Consider the following 21,722-nt stretch of genomic DNA (forward strand, 5'->3'; position numbering starts at 1 on the left):
GTGGAACATGAGGATGAGGAGATTCAGAGATTTGTCTGAAAGTATGGCACTGACATGGCTAGATAGCCAAATGAAAAGAAAAAAAAATGAAGTTGGACTCCTATCTCACACCATATGCAAAGTTAAATTAAAATGCTTTAAGGCTAATATAAAAGCTAAAGGTACAAAACTAAAGAAAACATAGCACAAATATGGATGACATTGGCTTTGGCACTTTCTTTCAGCTTTGACATTTTTAAATTTTTATTTTAGATTCAAGGTGTACATGTGCAGGTTGTTAAAAGGGTATATATAGTATGATGCTGAGAATTGGACTTCTACTGATCCCATCACCCATATAGTGAACATAGTACTCAAAAGGAAGTTTTTTAGCCCTTTTACTCTCCGCTCTTCCTTTTGGAGTCTCCAGTGTCTATTGTCATCTTTGTGTCCATATGAACACAATGTTTAGCTCTCACTTATAAATGAGAAGATGAAATATTTTTTTGTCTCTACGTTAATTCACTTAGGGTAATGGCCTCCACCTACATCTACGTTCCTGCAAAGTACACAATTTCATTCCTCTTTATGGTTGCATAGCATTGCATGATGTGTATGTACCACCTTTCCTTTATCCAATTCACCATTGATGGGCACCTAGGTTGCTCAAACATCTTTAGTATTGTGAATAGTGCTGCAATAAACATGTGAGTACACGTGTATTTTTGGTAGAATTATGTATTTTCCTTTGGGTATATACACAGTAATTCAATTGCTGGGTCGAAGGTAGTTCTATTTTTAGTTCTTTGCGAAATCTCCAAACTACTTTCTAAAATGGCTGAACTAATTTACATTCCCACCAACAGTATGTAAGCATGCCCTTTTCTCTGCAATATCACCAGCATCTGTTATTTTTTGACTTTTTAATAATCACCATCTGACTTGTGTGAGATGGTATTTCGTTGTGGTTTTGATTTGCATTGCTCTGGTGATTAGTGAAGTTGAGCATTTTTTTCATGTTGTTGGCTGCATGTATGTCTTTTTTTTTAAGAAGTATCTGTTCGTGCCCCTTGCCCAGTTTTTAATGGGATTATTTTTTTTTTTCTTGTTGATTCATTTAAGTTCCGGATATTAGTTCTTTGTTGGATACATAGTAAATATTTTCTCTCATTCTATAGGTTGTTTGTCTACTCTTGATAGTTTCCTTTGCTATGCAGAACCACTTTAATTTAACTAGGTACCATTTATCAATTTTTTGTTTTGTTGCAAATTGCTTTTGAGGACTTAGTCATAAATTCTTTGCCTAGATTGATGGCTAGAATAGTATTTTCTAGGTTTTCTTCTAAGATTTTTTATAGTTTGAAGTCTTACATTTAGGTTTTTAATACATCTTGAGTTAATTTTTGTATATGGTGAGAGACGGGTCCAGTTTTATTCTTCTGCATAAGGATAACCAGTTTTCCCAGAATTATTTATTTAATAGGGCATTCCTTCCTTGTAATTTAGATTGAAGTTGGGTAATGTGATGCCTCAGGCTTTGTGGGTTTTTTTGTTGTTGTTGTTGTTGTTTTTTTTTCTTAGAATTGTTTTGGATATTTGGGGTCTTTTATGGTTGGAATTTTAGAATAGTTTTTTTCTAGTTGTGTAAAAAATGATGGTAATTTGATGGGAATAGCATCAAAACTCTAGATTTCTTTGGGCAATCAGGCCACTTTAACAATTTTTAAAATTTGTATGTGGTACTGTATTCAGTTTGCTAGTATTTTGTTATGGATTTTCGTATCTATCATATTGGCCTGCGGTTTTCTTTTTTTGCTGTGTTCTTGCCAGATTATGGTATCAAGTGGGATCTTGTTTCATATAATAAGTTAGAGAGGAGTCCCTCCTTCTTAATTTTTTTGAAATAGTTTCAGTAGGATTGGTACCAGCTCTTCTTTGTATATCTGGTATAGTTCAGCTGTGAGTCCATCTGGTCCTCAGCTTTTTCTGGTTGGCAGGGACTTTTTATTACTGATTAAATTTCAGAATTCATTGTTGATCTGTTCACATCTAGAGCACAGAAACTAAAGGGGGAAAAGTCAATAATGTGGATGTTTTTAAAATTAGAAACTTTTGTCTATAAAAATATAATAACAAGAAAATGAAAAAAGCATAGATTGGGAGAAAATATTTTCAAATTACATGTCTATCTATCTATCTATCTATCTATCATCTATCAATCATCATTTTTTTTTGAGACACTATCTCGCTAATGCCATTGCTGGTCTTGAACTCCTCACCTCAAGCCGCACTCCCACTTTGGCCTCCAAAAGTGCTGTGATTACAGGCATGAGCCACTACATCCAGCCTTATATATATATATAATGAGAGAAGTATATCAACAATATAAAAAAACCCTTTAACCCAATTTTTTAATATAAAAATTTAAATAGATATTTTATTTCAAATAAGATACACAAATAGCCAATAAGCAGCACATGAAAGTATATTTAATGTTATTAATCATTAAGAAAAAGCAAATCAAAATCACAATGACGTCACATTTCACATTTTCTTGAAGGCTTTAATTATAAAAATAAGATAGATAATAACAAGTATTGGTAAGGATGTCCAGAAATTAAAACCATCAAACATTGCTGGTGGGAATAGAAAATAACACAACTACTTTGCAAAACAACTTGACACATTATCAAAATGTTAAACGTAGACTTACAATGTAACCCACCAATTTTAGTCCTAGGGATATAACCAAGAGAATTGAAGACACTTTATACAAACAAAAATTTATACATGAATATACATATTGACATTTTTGTTAGTATCAAAAAATGGAAATGATCCAATATCTATCAAATCATGAATGGATAAATAAATATTTTATATCAATGCAATGGAATATCAATCAACAAAAAATGAATAATATATTATTACATGCACAACAAAGATAGAACTTGAAATATGTTGTGAAATATCGAGCCACAAGAAACTACATATTACAATAGTTCAAATATATAAATTCTCCAAAATAGACAATACTGTAAGAACAAAATGCAAGCTAGCAGTTGCTGGGAATAGGGGACATGTGGGCGAAGTTTAGAGTGATTGCTAATAGATGCAATTAGGATATTTTTGGTGTTGACAAAAATATTCTAAAATTAGATGTGATCATGTCTACATAATCGTGTAAATATACTAAGAACATTCAATTGTGTACTTTAAATAGGTAAAATTGTATGGTATCTTAATTACATCTTAATGAGGCTACTAAGTATTAATTATAACAGAAGAGAAAGGTGTCTATCTTCTAATGAGGATAAAAATGTCACAGTAGTATTGGTGCGATGTAATCAACATGTTTCCAAGTGGCTTGCTATTTCCCCTGTGGATCTATGCTGTAGGAGGAACCACTGATAGTTTCTGCTGTTGGCTATGACCAGATCAGCCTCATTAAATAGAAATTATTATTGTTGAATTTATATACAACCTTCTCCCTGATGTGATCAACACTTTGTAGTGAGTCCATAGAACAAAGACAAGAGCTACTGGAGGAAAAGCTTACTGGAACCCAGATAACTTACCTTGATTACCTGATTACTGAGAGCCTTATTTTTCTATGCTTAACTTTCGATGTGCACTCTTTTGGGAAACAAATCTTCTTATATATTTGTCAAATTGAGAGATCTCTTCACGTAGCTTTTTCCAGACCTCCTTATTATCCAATGTCCATTCTTGTTCCTCCTAAGGTTTTGACCTTTCAGCAAATTATCAGCTATGTTCCATGTGTTCATGTCAATTCATACTTACCTCTCCCTTCAGATGAAGTCAGCAACTGGAGGTGAAGAGTTAAGTTTACCCACTTGGAGTAACTGCACTTTCATTTTTGCAGTTGTTCACTTTCAAGTGGTACTAGTATGTTTATTAGCATTATCCTAAATTAGATCTCATTCATTTTTCTTTCTCAGTTAAGCGATTGTAGGAAATACTCCATGGGGCTTTGTGGGTTTAAGGTGAGAAGGCAATGTGGAAATGTGTTCCACGATCATCTCATCTACTTCCTTAGGCAATTTACATGCCTTTCCAACACCTGTGACCTTATATGCTCCCATGCACTATTTTCATTTGACAATAGACTGCTGCTAATGCACTCAAATTTATGGCTTTATGGCTCAGATCTCTAGAGTCTAACTAAGATAGACCGGTTACATAGTAACCTGAAGGTTCTTGCTAAAGCACTCTATTTCTACCATCTGCCAAGCTAACAAAAGATATTTTCCCAAAGAACACATTTTATATTCAATGGCTTATATTTGCTCCAAACTACTTAGGGTATATACATTATAGTTCACTAGTGGTGGTCTTCTTAAAACATTTCTATTTACCATAGACACTTCATCCACAATCGGATCGGCTGTATCATATGACCCAAGTGTTAGAGCACCTTGTTCCACAGTCCGAATCTGTTTCTATCCTGTGAAACTCAAACCAAATATGTGTTACTTGGTAAATGAATTTGTAGAAACACTCTACAAAGTATCAATAGGTGCTGCCAAAATCTAGAGTAGGGTAGATATTAAGGGGATGGTGAGTTTGAGGTGTTATTTTCCCTTTATACTTCCTGGAAGCCCTGGCCTATTTGCTGTGTCTTTTGTAATTTGATCAAGAGGCACAACTTCTTTCAGGTGGCCCACTTTATCCACAAAATTAAAAAATTAATCTAATTCTGATATATATATGTAGATATATATGTAGATATATATGTGTAGATATATATGTAGATATATATATGTAGATATATATATGTAGATATATATGTAGATATATATATATCAGAGGTGTACAGCTTTATTTTATTGTATATATATGTGTGTGTGTATATATATATATACACACACATATAATATATGGATATATATCCAATCAAATAATCACTCTGTCATCATTCATATTGTCCTTTCAAAACTGTGAGCAGTAACATCTCCTATTCTTATTTACCACAGGATTATTTCCTCTGTGCTTCCCCTAAATCTACTTCCTACCTTGTAAAATATCTTTGATAGAAACTGAGTACAGTTCATTATTTCCTTCTTCACAGGATCCTGAAGGACTGAATATATGTTATCATTGTATTTCAGTAGTTTACAATATTACTAATGAAAAACGAAATTTTATTTTATGAACTTTTTATCTTGCTTTAATACTTGTATTTTAGAACTAATTTAGCTGAATGCTTTAAGATATGGAGAAAATAAATTTAGATTATTTTTTCCTTTCCATGTTTTTTGTCGTTTTTGTTTTCTTTTAGAAACAAAATCTCATTCTGTTACCTGGTTGGAGTGCAGTGGTGTGGTTATACGGCTCACTGAAGCCTTGAAGTCCTGGGCTCAAGTAATCCACCTGCCACCTCAGCTTCCAGAATCACTGGGATTACAAGCATGAGCCACCACACTAGACAAGATTAACATTTTTTAATATTGATTTTTGGTAATTTGTATTCAAAACATTTTCCTTGGCATGTTGTTTGCCTTTCAGCTCAGGTATTTATTTTTCTCTAATTAAAATTTTGATTATTGCTTTCATACTATTTCTTTAAGATTATTATTAATTAGTGCCTCATAATTGAGAATTACATTTCTACTTTGTATATGCATATCAATTATTATCACTCATAATTCTGATTACTTTGTCATTTCTATTGTATCAATATCCATCTTCGGTTTGTCTTTTAAAAGACATATTGCACATTCTTTAGTGTCAAATTTGCTTTCTGTTGGCTTTTAATGTAGAATTCAGTCTTCCTACTAAAATTTTACAGGATTTGCTGAGTTTTATTTTCTTGTTTGTTCTCATTTCTTCTCAGACTTTTCTTTTGTCTTTTTAGTATGTCCTACATTATAATGAAACTTTCTTATTTATAGAAACACCATAGACTATTATTGTGCAGAGAGCAGAAAACAGAACTTCCTATTGCTTACCTTGGCTTCTGATTCTGAGAAAATTAAGAGAAAAGCTTTCTTTACAAGTCTTAAAATTAGTCTCATTTTCTGATTTTTAAAATGCTTGATGACACAAAAATGCTCTCTGGCTTACAATTTTCTCTTTATCCTTATTTATATGTGAAAGAGAATAAATTTATCCAGTGCTTTACATTGTCCTCAATCTGCTTCTGAGCATGCCTTTTCTGGGAGAATTCTCTTATCTAAAGCTGGATCTCAGATTTCTGTGTGTAGCCTATGGTAGAAATCCAGCAGGGGTTAATCTATGATAGTGATAAACTTGGACAATGTGGTAGCATTTCCTGCCCCATCACTTGTTTATCAAAATTTATAAAGAACATGAACACCCTGAAGAATCAAAGGCTACTAGTAATTACTTTCCATAGACCAAGTACAGAGAGCACAACTTTGATTCAGTATGTACAGCTCCTAGGGAATTTTAGTCTCCATTTCTTTTGTAAAATGTACAATTATACATTTTCTTTTCTTCAATAACATGGTAGAGATTACAATTTGTATATTCTGGTGGATTAGAAATCTATTATCAAAAAATGAGTGTCCCAAATCAAGTAAATGTAGGCTTTGCACTTCCAAGCCTAGGGTGAGAAGAATGATGTGAGGTGGGTCTTCTTCCTCCGAAATTGTTTAGCATGTATTTCCTTCCTTCTGATACAAGAGGCAGTATCTTTACTGTTTTGCCTATTCTATGAGCATTATATTATGTGGCAGTTATTCTCATAGCGTAGCAGATTCGGATTCTTTTTGTTATTGCTGTGAAAACAATTATTTGTTTTTATATCAGCAAGTTTTCAAGGATGTTTTTGTTGAAAGAAATCAAAGAATAGTTATTAGACTTCAGAATGTTTAGACCTGAAGTCTGCCTAAGTTTTTGACAAGCTAACATTTGTCCATGTGACAGGTGTCCTGAATTTCAACATAAGTACATCTGTCCATTGCCACAAAAGGTGTTGCATGGGGTAATGGTAAACAACAGACAAATAAAAGCAGATTTATCCAATAGTACTACAAATACTAGGAACTATATGCTCCCTAGAATAAATAGCATTAATTATACCAGGGGCATTTCAATTTTTACAGAGTGAGCCTAATGTCACAGAGTGAATGCTAATTTTTCCTTCTGCAGTAGAAGTTCGTTATTTGTAGGTTGTGGCTTTCTATGATGTCCGGTTTCTCTTCCTGAATATAAGCCTGTCAGTGAATTTAAGCACCTCTTAGGAAATTAAATATCTTGACCATGATAATGAAATCAGTTTATTTGATCTTTTGATAGTGTAGCAAAATGAACTGTCCAGAAAGTAGAGAATTTCAGACTGATTGCATCTTGGCTGTATCTTTCTATTGATATTAACTAGAAAAATGAAATTATCACTGCCTTTTACCATTGGTATAAGTAGAATATCCACTTGTGAATTTGTTTTCAAACTTAAGTTATAGCAAATATCGAAAAGAATTTTATGTAACAAAATGTAGTATTTAAATATACAGCAATGCTAGAGGTAGAAAAATACTTTTGCCAATATTAAGTGTAGTAGTCATAAAATCAAAATTAGCAATTATGTTATATACCTATTTTCTCAAAATACAGTGTTATCGTATGTATTTTAATGTAAGCATTATAGGCCAAGATCTTTACTATTAAATCTAGTTTCTAACATACTTTTAAATACAATTACATGATTTGGAGATTTTCTAAAGATTATATTTTCCCATGTATTTCTTAATCATAGAGTGTTCTTTTGAAGTTGTGAAAAATAGAGTTCCTTTGATAAACTGATGCAGGGGAAGTAAGCCTCAAAGTGGAGCTTAGCGCACTGGGTTCTTGGCTTTGCCCAGGAAAGAATTCAAGGGCAAGCCAATGATAGAAGAAAACAGTTTTATTGAAGAGGCAGTGTTACAGCTTTGTGACTGCTTCTGCAGAGCAGGAATATGATGTAGGCAGAGAGTAGCAGCTCAGGGAAGTTTTGCAGTCATACTTATACCCACTTTTAATTGCACACAGAGAAAGAATGAAGGACATACATATGGACACATGTACTTATGTTGAATCTGTAGGGAAAGGGTAGTAACATTTGGGTCATTGGGTCATTGACATGGAAAAGGCAATAACTTCTGAGTGTCACCACAGCAGCAGTAACGACATGGCACGATGGTGGGCGTGTCTGATTGAAAGCTGCTTAAGCCCTGGTCCTCTTTTGGCTAGTCCTTCATCTGACCCAGAGTCCCAGCCCTGTCTCTGGAGTCAAGTCCTGGCCCCTGCCTCAAAACTATTTGGAAAATAATGATAGATATTAAACAAGAGTTTTCAATATAAACTTGGATTGATATTTATTATTTTATTCAACAAATATTGTAAAGGTATAGTAATTTTCTAAATTGCATTTATGTTCTAAGTACTAGTCCTCCAAGAAGTGCAAATTATTGAGAAAAATGTAAACAGATATATTTATACAAGGAAAAAGACATATTTCTTGGTAAGATAAGAAATAAATTGTCTTTTCTGTTAGTAAAAACATTGGTATGTGAGAATAATTTTAATTTGTAAAACAAAATGAAATACTAAAAAGCAGATAAATCATTCTGTTGCTTTCACAAATATAAACTATAATTACTGTTAATAGGCCCTGTGGCCCTAAATAAACTAGATGGAATGAAACATATTAAGGTTTATTTTGAGCTCTGGAAAATTGCTATACATGTGAGATAGCTTCAGAGTTTTACTTTCACTCTAATGAAATTTTGCAATTTGAATAATAAAACTATCAATTAGTATTTTATGCTTGGATTATATATTAATGTCTTGATTGTTTAGTCCTGGGGTGGGCAAACTACTGCTCACAGGACAAATTCAAACCACTACTGATTTTGTAAATAATGTTTTATTGAAACAAAGATACGTTTTCTCATTTAGGTTTTGTCTATGTGTATTAGTCTGTTATCATGCTGCTAATAAAGATATACCTGAGACTGGGCAATTTACAAAAGAAAGAGGTTTAACGTGACTTACAGTTCCACATGGCTGGGGAAGACTAACAGTCATGGTGCAAAGCAAAGAGGGACAAGCCACATCTTACATGGATGGTGGTGGGCAAAGAGAGAGAGCTTGTGCAGGGGAACTCCTCTTTATACAACCATCAGAACTCCTGGGACTTATTTACTATCACGAGAACAGCATAGGAAAGACTTGTCCTCATGATTAAATTACCTACCACCAGGTCCCTCCCACAACATGTGAGAATTCAATATGAGATTTGAGTGAGGACACAGCCAAACCATATCATTCCACCTCTGACCCCTTCCAAATCCCTTGTCCTCACATTTCAAAACCAATCATGCCTTCCCAACAGTCCCCCAAAGTCTTATTTCAGTATTAATTCAAAAGTCAACAGTCCAAAGTCTCATCTGAAACAAGGCAAGTTCCTTCCACCTATGAGCCTGTAAAATCAAAAGCAAGTAAGTTACTTCCTAGATACATGGGGATACAGGGAGTGGAGGCAAATACAGCCATTTCAAATGGGAGACAACGGCCAAAATAGAGAGGCTACAGGCTCCATGCAAGTCCAAAATCCAGTGGGGTAGTCAAATCTCAACATTCAGAAATGATCTCGTTTAACTCCATGTCTCATATCCAGGTCATGCTGATGCAAGAGATGGGTTCTCATGGTCTTGGGCAGCTCCATCTCTGTGGCTTTGCAGGGACAGCCCCCCTCCTGGCTGCCTTAACAGGCTGGTGTTGAGTGTCTGCGGCTTTTCCAGATGCACGGTGTAAGCTGTCAGTGGATCTACCATCCTGGGCTCTGGAGGATGGTGGCTGTCTTCTCACAGCTCCACTAGGCAGTGCCCCAGCAGGGACTCTGTGTGGGGGCTCCAACCCCACATTTCCCTTTCTCACTGCCCTAGCAGAGGTTCTCCATGAGGGCCCTGCCCCTGCAGCAAACTTCCACCTGGGCATCCAGGCATTTCCATACATCTTCTGAAATCTAGGTGAGATTCCTGAACAACAATTTTTGACTTCTGTGTACTCACAGGCTCAACACCACATAGAAACTGCCAAGGCTTGGGGCTTGCACCCTCTGAAGCAACAGCTTGAGCTGTACCTTGATCACTTTTAGTCACACTGGAGCAGCTGGGATGTGGGGCACCAAGTCCCCAGACTGCACACAACAGAGGGACGCCAGACCCAGCCTATGAAACCATTTTTCCTCCTAAACCTCTGGGCCTTTGATGAGAGGGGCTGTCACAAAAGTCTCTGGCATGCCCTAGAGACATTTTCCCCATTGTCTTGATGATTAACATTTGGTTCCTCATTACTTTTGCAAATTTCTGCAGGTGGCTTGAATGTATCCTCAGAAAATGGGATTTTCTTTTCTATTGCATGGTCAGACTGCAAATTTCATATTGTATAAAATATATAGATAATTTGTATGAGAATATGTATAATTCTGCAAATTTATGTATATTATATAATATATAAATATATAATTTGTGCAAATATACATAATTCTGCAAATTTTCCAAAAAGTTATGTTCTGTTTCCCTTATAAAACTGAATGCCTTTAACAGCACCCAACTCACGTCTTGAATGCTTTGCTGCTTAGAAATTTCATCTGCCAGATACCCTAAATCATCTTTTAGAATTTCTTCTGCCAGGTACCATAAATCATCTGTTTGAAGTTTCACAGATATCTAGGGCAGTGGCAAAATGCCACAGTCTCTTTGCTAAAACATAACAGGAGTCATATTTGCTCCAGTCCCAACAGGTTCCTCGTCTCTGAGACCACCTCCACCTGGATTTCATTGTCCATATCATTATCAGCATTTTGGTCAAAGCCATTCAACAAGTATCTAGAGAGTTCCAAACTTTCCCACATTTTCCTGCCTTCTTATGAGCCCTCCAAACTGTTCTGACCTCTCTCTGTTACCCAATTCCAAAGTCACTTCTATCTTTTCAGGTATCTTTTCAGCAGCACCTCACTCTACTGGTACCAATTTATTGTATTATGCTAATAAAGACATATCCGAGACTGGGCAATTTACAAAAGAAAGAGGTTTAATGGACTTACAGTTCCACATGGCTGGGGAGGCCTCACAGTCATGGTGGAAGGCAAGGAGGAGCACATCACATCTTACGTAGATGGCGGCAGGCAGAGAGAGAACTCATGGAGGGGAATTCTTCTTTATAAAACCATCCTATCTTGTGGGACTTATTCATGAGAAGAGCTTGAGAAAAACTTGCCCCCATGATTTAATTACTGCCCACTGGGTCCCTCCCGCAACAGGAGGGAATTCAAGATGAGATTTGGATGGGTACACAGCCAAACCATATCACTATGCCTACTTGTTTGTCATAGACTGTGTGGACCACAAAGTCTGAAATATGTACTATCTGAACTTTATAGAATATGAACTTTTACCGTATATTAATAGCAGTACAAATATGAGAAACTTTTGTCCTAATTATTCTTTTGAAAATAAATTGTGGAAAAAAAACTTGAAATGCTTAAAAGGCACTAAGACATTCATGAGGGTATTTTTGATAATTAAAAAAAAATGTTTATAAAAGATCCAAACTTGTGTTGTTTTATTTTTTGCATAGAATATCATATAGATTCTAGTAATTATACCTATTAAGAATATGTGATAATACTCATATGTATTATTAAAGTAATATTTGCATTATATACAATTTATGTATTCAGTGATTATAAAGACAAAATACAATAAAATAATTACCGTACTTTGGAAGCTAGTGGTTATATGATTTTTTTCTCTGTTTTCAAAAAATTATGTTTTATGCTTAAAATTCGCTCTTTTTAAATAATTACTTTCATTTTTATTTTATAAATAATATCTTGCTCTGTTGCCCACGTTGAAGTGCAGTGAGTGGGCAATCATAGATCACAGTGGTCTTGAACTCCTGGGCTCAAGCAATCCTCCAACCTCAGCCTCCCACCCCTGAAACTCAGTTCTCTCAGCTGGAACTATAGGCACATGCCACCATGCTTCTCCCTTTCCTTCCTTTCCTTCCTTTTCTTTTCTTTTCTTTTCTTTTCTTTTCTTTTCTTTTCTTTTCTTTCTTTCTTCTTTCTTTCTCTTTCTCCCTTTCTTTCTTTCTTTCTTTCTTTCTTTCTTTCTTTCTTTCTTTCTTTCTTTCTTTCTTTCTTTCTTTCTTTCTTCTTGAGATGGGATCTTTCTTAGTTGTCCTTGCTGGTCTTGAACCCCTGGCTTCAAGTGATCCTCCCACCATGGCCTCCCAAAGTACGATTTGCTCTTAAAGTGAAAAAGATATAAATCATTATGCCCTCAGGTTTTTTTTTTTTTGTATTTAAGGTATATTTTTAAATACATGATAAATATACTGACATTGCAGCTATCACATTTAATATAACAGGCTTTTGGTATTAAAAATAAATTTAGATATCAACTAATCTAAATTTCCAATTAAACATAAAAGTTTTCTGGAAAGTAACTGTCAAGTCATTTTTCATCTTCCTCTTCATCATTTCAACGACAAGAGCTTATAATCAGACTACTATATATACCAGAATCTAAAGCTAGAAAATAAACATCTTCCATATAACTACTTACTTAAATGTTGCATATTTTTTTCAAAGTGATTACCTTCAAGTATCATAAGAGATGAAAATAGTTTATATAGACTGAAGTTTCTTAGTTTCCTATCTATGACATGAATGTATTTCAAGACATGCTCCATGCTTTTCCTGGATGTGCTTATAAATGGATACTGGTCGAGTTTTGATGAGAATCCACAGGCTTTAGTCATGTCTCAGAAAATGCAGGGGAGAGATAGAATAAAGGTCACTATGACCAATCACTCGCTCAAACTTAGTAATGTCTACAAATCCTATTTATTGTTCTGGGCTGCTAGGAATACTTTTGTTTTCAGAAATGCTGGATAAGTGCCCTTCTGTAGACAGACATATTTGTTGTATGGTTCTGTAATTCTGAATGTAATTTCTTTTCTTTTTGTTTTTCTGTTTTATAGCATGTGAGTTCACCCTAAAGTATTGAATGTGTAAGAGGGACTTTTGAATAACTTGTTTTAGATTATTATCTTTATTAATGTCATCTAATATGTTTGTTTAAGTCTGAGATATTGTGAGGGAAAAACATACTCCAATTTATCAGCAGTTAATTTAGTTACTTATAGAGAAAATCAGTAAATACAGTTTTAAAATAACTGTGGATCTGTTATTTATTCTCATTGCTTTGCTGCTATGATATTGGGAAAATGAATCTGCAGTTACTCTCTGAATTGTCATCTGTCCTATTATTATACCTTTCTAAACCACTAATGCATGCTTTCAGCTTCCAATTCCTCAATGACATAGCCAAGTGTTGTATGTGTGTGTGTGTGTATATATATATGTTATATATATATACATACACATATATATACACAACTATATACATATATGTATATATGTATATACATTACATATATGTATATATGTATACATACACATGTGTATATATGTACATACATGTATACATACACATGTACATATATACACATATATACACACATTTATGTATACACATATGTGTGTGTATATATACATATATATATGACCTACCAAGTATTTGTGATGTGTTCTTATTCTTGAAATTATTTTGTTGAGCCTTTATGCATGTTTATGTTGTCTTAACTAGAAAAATCTCAAGTATATCTTTGTAATTTTAACTATATCTTTGTGAATGTTTACAATGTTTTTATTATTGGTGTCACTGCAGACATCCAACTAACACAGAAATAATGCAGATGTATTTTTTTACATATTGATTATGCAAGGAAATGTTGTTTAATATTTTACTGACTTCTGGAGGTAGTGGGGAAAAGTATCTATGATGAAATGGTACTCAGTTTTTTGAAGCTAAATGGATGTTCAAAAGACTCAACATGTTAGTAGGATAAACTTATATTTTAACAATGCCAAGAGTGGAATTGCATATATTGACAATGTATTTATTATTAATGAATGTATTTTATTTTGTTTACATTGACAAAGGCGACATCAATTTTCCCAGTTTCACTAAGTCTGTGGTATATATAGTCTACAACTTCTTTCTCGTTACATACAAACTGAAATTGAATCTAGCTGTAAAGCATATTTTTTGGCCATTTTTCTCGGTGTTAAAATTGTGTTTGAATTTTAGAAATCGAATGGCACTCTATCCTTTGAATAAATAAACACATGAACTAAAATGCAAAGTAAGTAAAATTTACAATTATCTGATGATAATTCTCTAAGTTTTATAAAATATGAATAATCCATATATTTTAATTATATGTGAAGAATATATATCAAATAATTTTGTAAAACAAATTACAGAAAATATATATTGAATGACTGCTTTTTGCTCATATGTGTAAAATAAATTATTATTGAGTAAATAGAATCTATTCACCTATGGTTGAAATCTGTTCAGATTGAGGCAGTGTAAATCTATGAATCAGTAAGCTGAATTAGAAACATACACACTCATTCAAAATTTAGGAATGTGCTAAACAAACAAGCAGGCAAAGAAAACACTTAGGGTGTTACTAATTGACTTAATTTAGAATGAGGCTTAAACAAATATTTCAATTTGTTGAAACTGGTTTTAATTTAATAAAGCTTGTATCTTATTGCCAATGTATTATTGTAGAAAGATGAACTTCAAACTATTATAAAAAAAAAAAGTACAAAATTCTACATTGGAGATTTTCTCTTCTGCAGTTACTTTTTTGTACCTACGCTTTTAATGTATGGAACTTTTTCTTTGCAGACATGGGGTTGGAGGCACTAAAGCTTCTATTTTTAAAATCAAATATAAATATTTGAAATTACTAGTTCTTGGCTCTTTTCTTTCCTAAATTTTTTTCCCTCTGGCTGAAATTATTTTTTTTGACATTTCTGGTTTTATTTGGAAAATTAAGTTAAAATTGTTATTGTGTTTAAGATTAGATTTTGCCACAACAGCTACCATTGTGATTCTCATACCCATAACAAAAGATATAAAACATGACATTGTCTTCAAAAAAGGAACTAGTTACAAAACAGGACCAAAAGGAAAATTCCCATTTTGGTCTCTGGTCCAACAATAAATACACTTTCTAAAGAATATATATCATTAGATGTGAGATTTGTCAAAATCAGTAATAAGAAAAGCAGTTGATCTTAATTACAATTTACAATTCTTGCTCTATTGGTGTGTATTAGTGATACAATTGCTACCTCAAAGTGCTAGTCACATAGGATTTGGCTAGTTACAGTGCAAAAGAAAAGACACAATAAAACAGTTCCAATATGGAGGAATCTTCACAGGTAAAAAAAATGGAGACAGTCTGGAACTGGGGCAGTCTGTGTGCTGCTGGTAGGGTGCCTTTCTTAGAGAAATGAAATTTCCAGTTGATACATGTGTCCAGTGCATTCTCTAACAGAATCCACATTCTCATTCATATTCATAAGTCCTGCTCGTTCCACTCATTTGCATACAGAAACTCTTCCCTGAGTTCACACAGGTCAGAGTTGTAGATGATGTGGTTGTTAGAAATTCCATCGGCTCATGGAAAAGGCAGAACTTTGCAGAAGTCCATGGAAGTTTGTTCCTTAACAGGCCAAATGGCTACAGGTGTAAATTCTTGACTGACGGTAGGTGGAGAGTTTGCTGTGCTCTCTCTTGGGGAAGGACTTCTTACAGATCCAAGGGAGAGTCCTAGATGTTTCCAAAGTATGACATATGGATTTCTTTAATTCAACTTAGGCTGAAGTTGGCTGGTGATTTCCATGGCCAATAGCTTTTCGAGTTTATGCCATCGGGGTCCTCCACGCTCACAGCTCTATCATGGCTCAGTTTGGGGCCATTCTTAAAAACAAATAAAATGACATAGAAAACATACGCAGAATGCCGCGCTTTCTTGCAGTCCATCATAATGTGTACTGCTCCAAGAAGTCAAATAGAAAACAAGAACAAGACTATTCAAAACAAAAATAGGTATTGTTCTTTGTACAAATGCTACTGAATAACTTGTAGCTTTTTTTAAAGTGTCAAAAAATCCCAGAAGTGGCATAATTCAGAAAGCTTATCAAAATAGGCCTTCTTTCATGGTAAAAATGTTGCTTTGTTGGTTCAATTGCTATGGAAGTCCATGGTTTTAACACTAGACATAAAGCAAAAAGAATTAAAAAAGCTTTATTTTGAAGGAAAAAAGGTTATATCTGCTCTAGGCTGGGTTTTCAGTAAGAGCAGTGAGGGTAGTATTTTTTGTTTGTTTGTTTGTTTGTTTGTTTGTTTTGTATTATTCCACCAAGATTCCGAAAGTGTTTTTCCTGGGCTTTGTGTGTGTTTTATTCAGTAGGAAACCCGAGCAGTGAGGGTAATGTTTTGTTTGGTTTCTCTTATACCACCAAGATTCCTGAAAGTGCTTTTCCTGAGCTTTGGGTGTGTTTTATTCAGTAGGAAAATCTTCTTCCACCATCTGCATTGGAAGGCCAGGGTGGAAACTGCTCAGGGCACCAGGCCCCTCTCTCTGGGGGAATCTTATTTCTATAGTTTGTTACTGGCTGAAATGTCTATAAATTTTATTGGAAATACATAATTTCCAATGCATTTTTTTCAGGGTCTCTTTAAAAGCTACTTTATTGTGCATGCTTGTACATTTTAATTAATAGTAATAGTAACCTCTTAGATGGAAATAATATATAGATAAATATGTCTAACTACTTTGTTTCATCATAAAGTATACACAATATTTTCATTAATTTTTACCATTTAAAATGTTGGAAGTTATGCAAGTTTGTTTCTTTAAGTGGCTATATATTCAATTGCCACAATCCAATGACAATATGATGATAGATAACATTTATTGAGTACTAACTATGTGTTCAGACTCTTGGTTAAATGAATATTATTTAACTTTGTTTAATCCTCACAATCAATGCAGGAGTGGATATCAGCATTAGAGTTTCCTAGATGATGAAACTGAGGATTAAAGTGAAAAAGGTCCTTGATTAGGATTACATAGTTTGTAATTTATGGTGCTGAAGTTCAAATCCAGGCCGATAAAACAAGTATACTTTTAAATGCCACGAAATTTTCTTTCCCAAGTAAGTTTGGATGACAACCAAGGACTAAGAAACGCATGAAAATAGTGTTTCACTGTTCCAGCATTTTGATGGAAACACACACACACACACACACACACACACTATTTAAATGATATATTTATTGTCACAATTTTTGACAGATCTTGCTGGAGTGCAGTGGTGCTCTCTTTGTTCACTGCAACCTCCACCTCCTGGGTTCAAGCAATTCTCCTGCCTCACTCAGCCTCCTGAGTGGCTGGGATTACAGGCACCACCACCATGCCCAGTGAATTTTTATACTTTTCGTAGAGACGGGGTTTCGCCACGTTGGCCAGATTGGTCTCGAACTCCTAAACTCAGGTGATCCACCCGCTTTGCCCTCCCAAAGTGCTGGGATTACAGGTGTGAGCTACTGCACCCGGCCAAAAGTGATGTTTCTTATTCCTTAAATTCTTGAGATGAAAGTTTATTTCACATTATAGATTTCAAGAAGGTACATCAGATAATTAACTGAAATATCTTTATGCTATAGAAAATCACCTAATGAGTAAGAAACAAATCTTAATTATTGCTTTTGTTTTTATGCGTGTGTGTCCTGTAGAATCAAGTGCACACTTCTAACTTGAATGTACCTAGTTTTGAGAGTACAGTATATTTATGTGTTAATTTACTTTTATTCTCCTCTAGTTAGTAACCAATTGATTGTGGCTAATATTATTTTAATAAATGTTGAGTTTTAATACATAGCAAAGTGCCAGAATATAATGAATGCTTAATAATTGTTTGCAAAATGAATTCACATGCATATTTTCTTATAGTAATAATGGTCAGATTTATGTACCTATATATTATCTTCTACATTAATAAATGTATATTTAGTTGAAAAATCAAAGCTTTTGTGGATTATATTATTTAAAAATTAAAAGCACTGAAGTATATTTATCCAGCACCCTCTATGGCAAACTATATCTATATCCTGAATTAGTGCCTATTTATCTATGAAAGAATACATAGAGTTTAAATAGCTATTTTTCAAAATCATTTAAGGGAAGCATATAGTACTACTTTAATTTGAATTGTGTCAACTGTGAGACAGTGTCATATTTTAAATTAGGCCACAAGAGAGCAAGACTGTACCTTCTTTAATAAAAAATAACAAAATTAATTAATCTTATAATGAGTAATTTTGGTGGTATTATATAATATTTTACTTAACAGTTAAATAACTCAGTCTGAATAAAATCTATGTGATTAATTAGACAAAAGGATTGCAAATATATAATACATAAAATAATATTCAAGATTTTTAAAATATGAAAATAGGATATATCTTAATACTTAGGATTTCATAAAGTTTTTTGTTACAGAAATTTCTTCAGTAAGGTTTAAAGTGAATGGGAACTTTCTGAAAGTCATGGTGTATTTATGATGGCAGCAGTGGAAATGAATCAATGAAATATCTTTTAAAAAAAGACTTCCAAAGAAATAAGATCAAATGACCAAATTCTCAGATGTTGAACAGAAATAAATTCTGGTGCATCATCCAAAAAGATCAAAGAAAAAGCTCTCTCTAAACTAAACAGAGTGATATTTTTGTTTGAGTGCCATAACTTTTCTGGTAACTTGTCAGTCTTAATAAGAAGGTGTAAAAATCTCTCTGCATGACACAGAAACATCATTCCTAAACCTGAAGCAAAGTCACGTTGAGCAGAAAACAGTTTTAAAAGAACTCAAAGACCAGAAAAAATTGCCTATATCAGTGTTCAAATTCTAAGAAAGAAGCAAAAATGTTTTAAGACTCAGGGATAGTATAATTTTCAGAACATTTATCATTTTGGTCAACTGAAAATTTTCATAAACTATGAGTAGGCAATTGCTCCCAAGCATATCTCAGTGCCAACAAAATTCTACTCCAATAATTCAGAAATGCTGTGCATTAGATTAAGCTCCAAGAACAAAAAATTGTATTTTTATTACAGTAGAAATGAAACTACAGATGAATACAAATTTAGAAAGAAAAGTCCCACTTACTTAGGTTTTACACATATGTTTAAGAAAATTGATGCGGAGGTAAGAAATATTTTTAAAAATCATTGTTAACCCAATGTATTTGAAAATAATATTTGACTCATCAATATTCTGAAGTCAGGTTGGTATTAATTATAATTGTACCTAGTTTCTCAAAACCTCTAAGCAAATGACATGTCCAAAATAATTATTTTTATCTCTTCTCTGTAAATTTGTAAAATTTACTTAGAGATATCAAAAACATGTTATGGAAACTAAACTGAGGCTTTTATTTTAGACTAATATATGTGTATTTAGAACTATTTTAGAAAATAATTATTTATTATGTCCCTGTTTTCTTCCTGTACCTTACTTTCATTATTTCTGAAGTCAGGCAGTGGAATGATCCTTCATTTAGTAACATTAATCTTTTTATGTTCTGTTGTGGCATGTAATCAGTATTTAAATATTGTTTATATTTTCTTCTTAATATATCTGAAATGTGTTCTCTTCTTTAAATTGTATAGTGTTAGCACCATTAGGTTGCAGACAATAGGAATTGATATTTGTTCACTAAATATTGCATATATTTCAAACTGGCAGGAGGGTCTGAAATCAGGCTTAGGAATGGTAAGAAAATAGATCAGTTTTAGGGCATTGAGTGATAGAAACTCCTCAACAGCATCCTGGGGTAGCCACCTCCAGAATGAATGAATGAACTCCACTATGCATGGGTTCTAATGTAGACAAAATGCCTTTAGGAGTTAGCCAGTTCCCCGGAGATATGATATCAGGGGCTCAAATGTGGTTGTATTTATTTACAAATTAAGTACTCAGCATCTTTGATAAAGTTTTTTTTTTGTGTGTGTGTATGTTTATTTTCCTTTCATTTTTGATAGTAGACATCTATAACTCTGTGGACACTGTTTACAATCCCAATTCGAAAACTCTATGGTGGCTAAGAAAGGTGTTAAATTGGTATCCAGTGAATGGGCCTTCCTCATCTTCAGATTAGGAAGGCTTTTTCTGTAATATTTGTACTGGGTGAAACTTTCTCTTCCTCTGGGCCCTTTCTGTGAGGCTATTTTGCTTACTGCTTTTCAAAAATTCCCTGTCACCCATATACCAAATATGCTTCCTTATGGTTCCTGGTCAGTGCCTATAAGTCTGAACAGATACCAAACTTAGACAAACTGGATCTTTCAAGTCTACCCACTGAGAGGGTTTTACTGTTCCAGTGCCCTTTAGGACCACTTTCACTTGAGACTATAACACCAATAAAATACTGTCTGCTTTTCATCTAGTAAGGACTAGACGGGGAGGTTCTTATATATGAAAATGGGATGGAGATGTCTCAGTGGCTGTCTGGGAAAGTTTTCATGCTTTCCTTGCATACACATGAGCCATCAAGGGTGGCACTTCTTTCTTCACTTTCAGTGCTCTTTTAACACATATTCCACAACACTGGATTGCCAATGCATATTAATCATAATAATCTACCATTCTTTATTAAATCTGTTTATTTGCAAGGAATACAGGGTGCCTGCATGTTTTAACAAAGGAATTTCATTAATACAGTGTATCAGCATGACATCTTGTGAGATCGTGAACTCCTCAATGTTGATATGATTAAGCTGAGGCACTGAACAAGAGAATCAATATTGATAAAGATACTTTAGCAAGAGTACACTAGTATGTTTTCTAGATAAAAGCACCCTTTAAATATTTTCTCTTCAAAAAATGGAGTAAAAGCATTCCTTAATGCGGATCCATACTGATTTATTCCTATTAAGGACCAAGTCTGCCATAACAGCTTAAATTTGAAATACTTAATTCAATTTCTTAACATTCATTATCACACTTCAAATTTCATCCTTTTTCTGATATAGATAACTTAGAAAATAAATCAAGATTTATTAAAAATCACAACGAATGTTTATTTCAAGTATTTGATGGTATGAACAACCAATTGAAAAGCAAGTCTGCAATAACAGCTTAAATTTGAAATAATACTTGTATTATACACAAGTATTATATACTCATGTATTTAATGGTCTGAACAACCTGCATACTGAACTTCAAGGATATATAATACTGAAGGAATTTGACACTTTCTAATAGCTTTCCCTAAGAGGAAGTCAGGTAACAAGGGAGCCAAGAAATGTTTCAGAGTTCTAACTCGAAAAACATAGAGCTGAGCACAGACAACTATAACCGAAGAACTGAACATTTATAGGAAGAAAATAGGCACAGAGGAAATAACAGAAAACTGGGGATATTTAATCAGAGAAAGCAGAGAAGAAAGGGAGAAGTAATATCAGATGTGATTTGACTTGGGATGTAAATAAATAACCAAATTTGAAATACTTTGTAGTCTAAGTAAACGTGTTTTTCTTCATTCTAAGAGCAGTTGTGTAGCAAAGAAAAGGTGTTAAGCACAAAAAAGTTTTAAAACTAATATGATCAGTTTGTCCTTTCATTTAATTACAGATTATTCATGTCGCAGTTTAGATGCCACCGCCTCCTAACAAACTTCTAGTTTTTGTTACAAATGCACACAAAACATTGTTATTTGGTCCCATTATTTACATTAAAAGCACAGGCTGTTTAATCTTTCATAGTATTTATTAATCAG

The 21,722-nt window shown here is 33.6% G+C and overlaps 1 long non-coding RNA gene across 4 annotated transcripts in view; it reads right to left on the reverse strand.

Moving 5' to 3' along the window:
• LOC131382512 (uncharacterized) overlaps positions 1-21,722 on the reverse strand; it is a 134,597-nt gene that overhangs the window by 79,647 nt on the left and 33,228 nt on the right. Inside the window, exon 5 of one of the 4 annotated variants that reach the window (XR_009212054.1) lies at positions 12,229-12,260. The exons of the other annotated variants lie outside the window; for them this stretch is intronic. This is a non-coding gene — a long non-coding RNA (uncharacterized LOC131382512). Of the gene's footprint in view, positions 1-12,228; positions 12,261-21,722 lie in introns of those variants that run through there. 4 annotated transcript variants of the gene reach the window in all.

This window comes from Hylobates moloch, unplaced genomic scaffold (genome assembly GCF_009828535.3).
Source record: "Hylobates moloch isolate HMO894 unplaced genomic scaffold, HMol_V3 SCAFFOLD_2, whole genome shotgun sequence".
NCBI lineage: Eukaryota > Metazoa > Chordata > Mammalia > Primates > Hylobatidae > Hylobates > Hylobates moloch.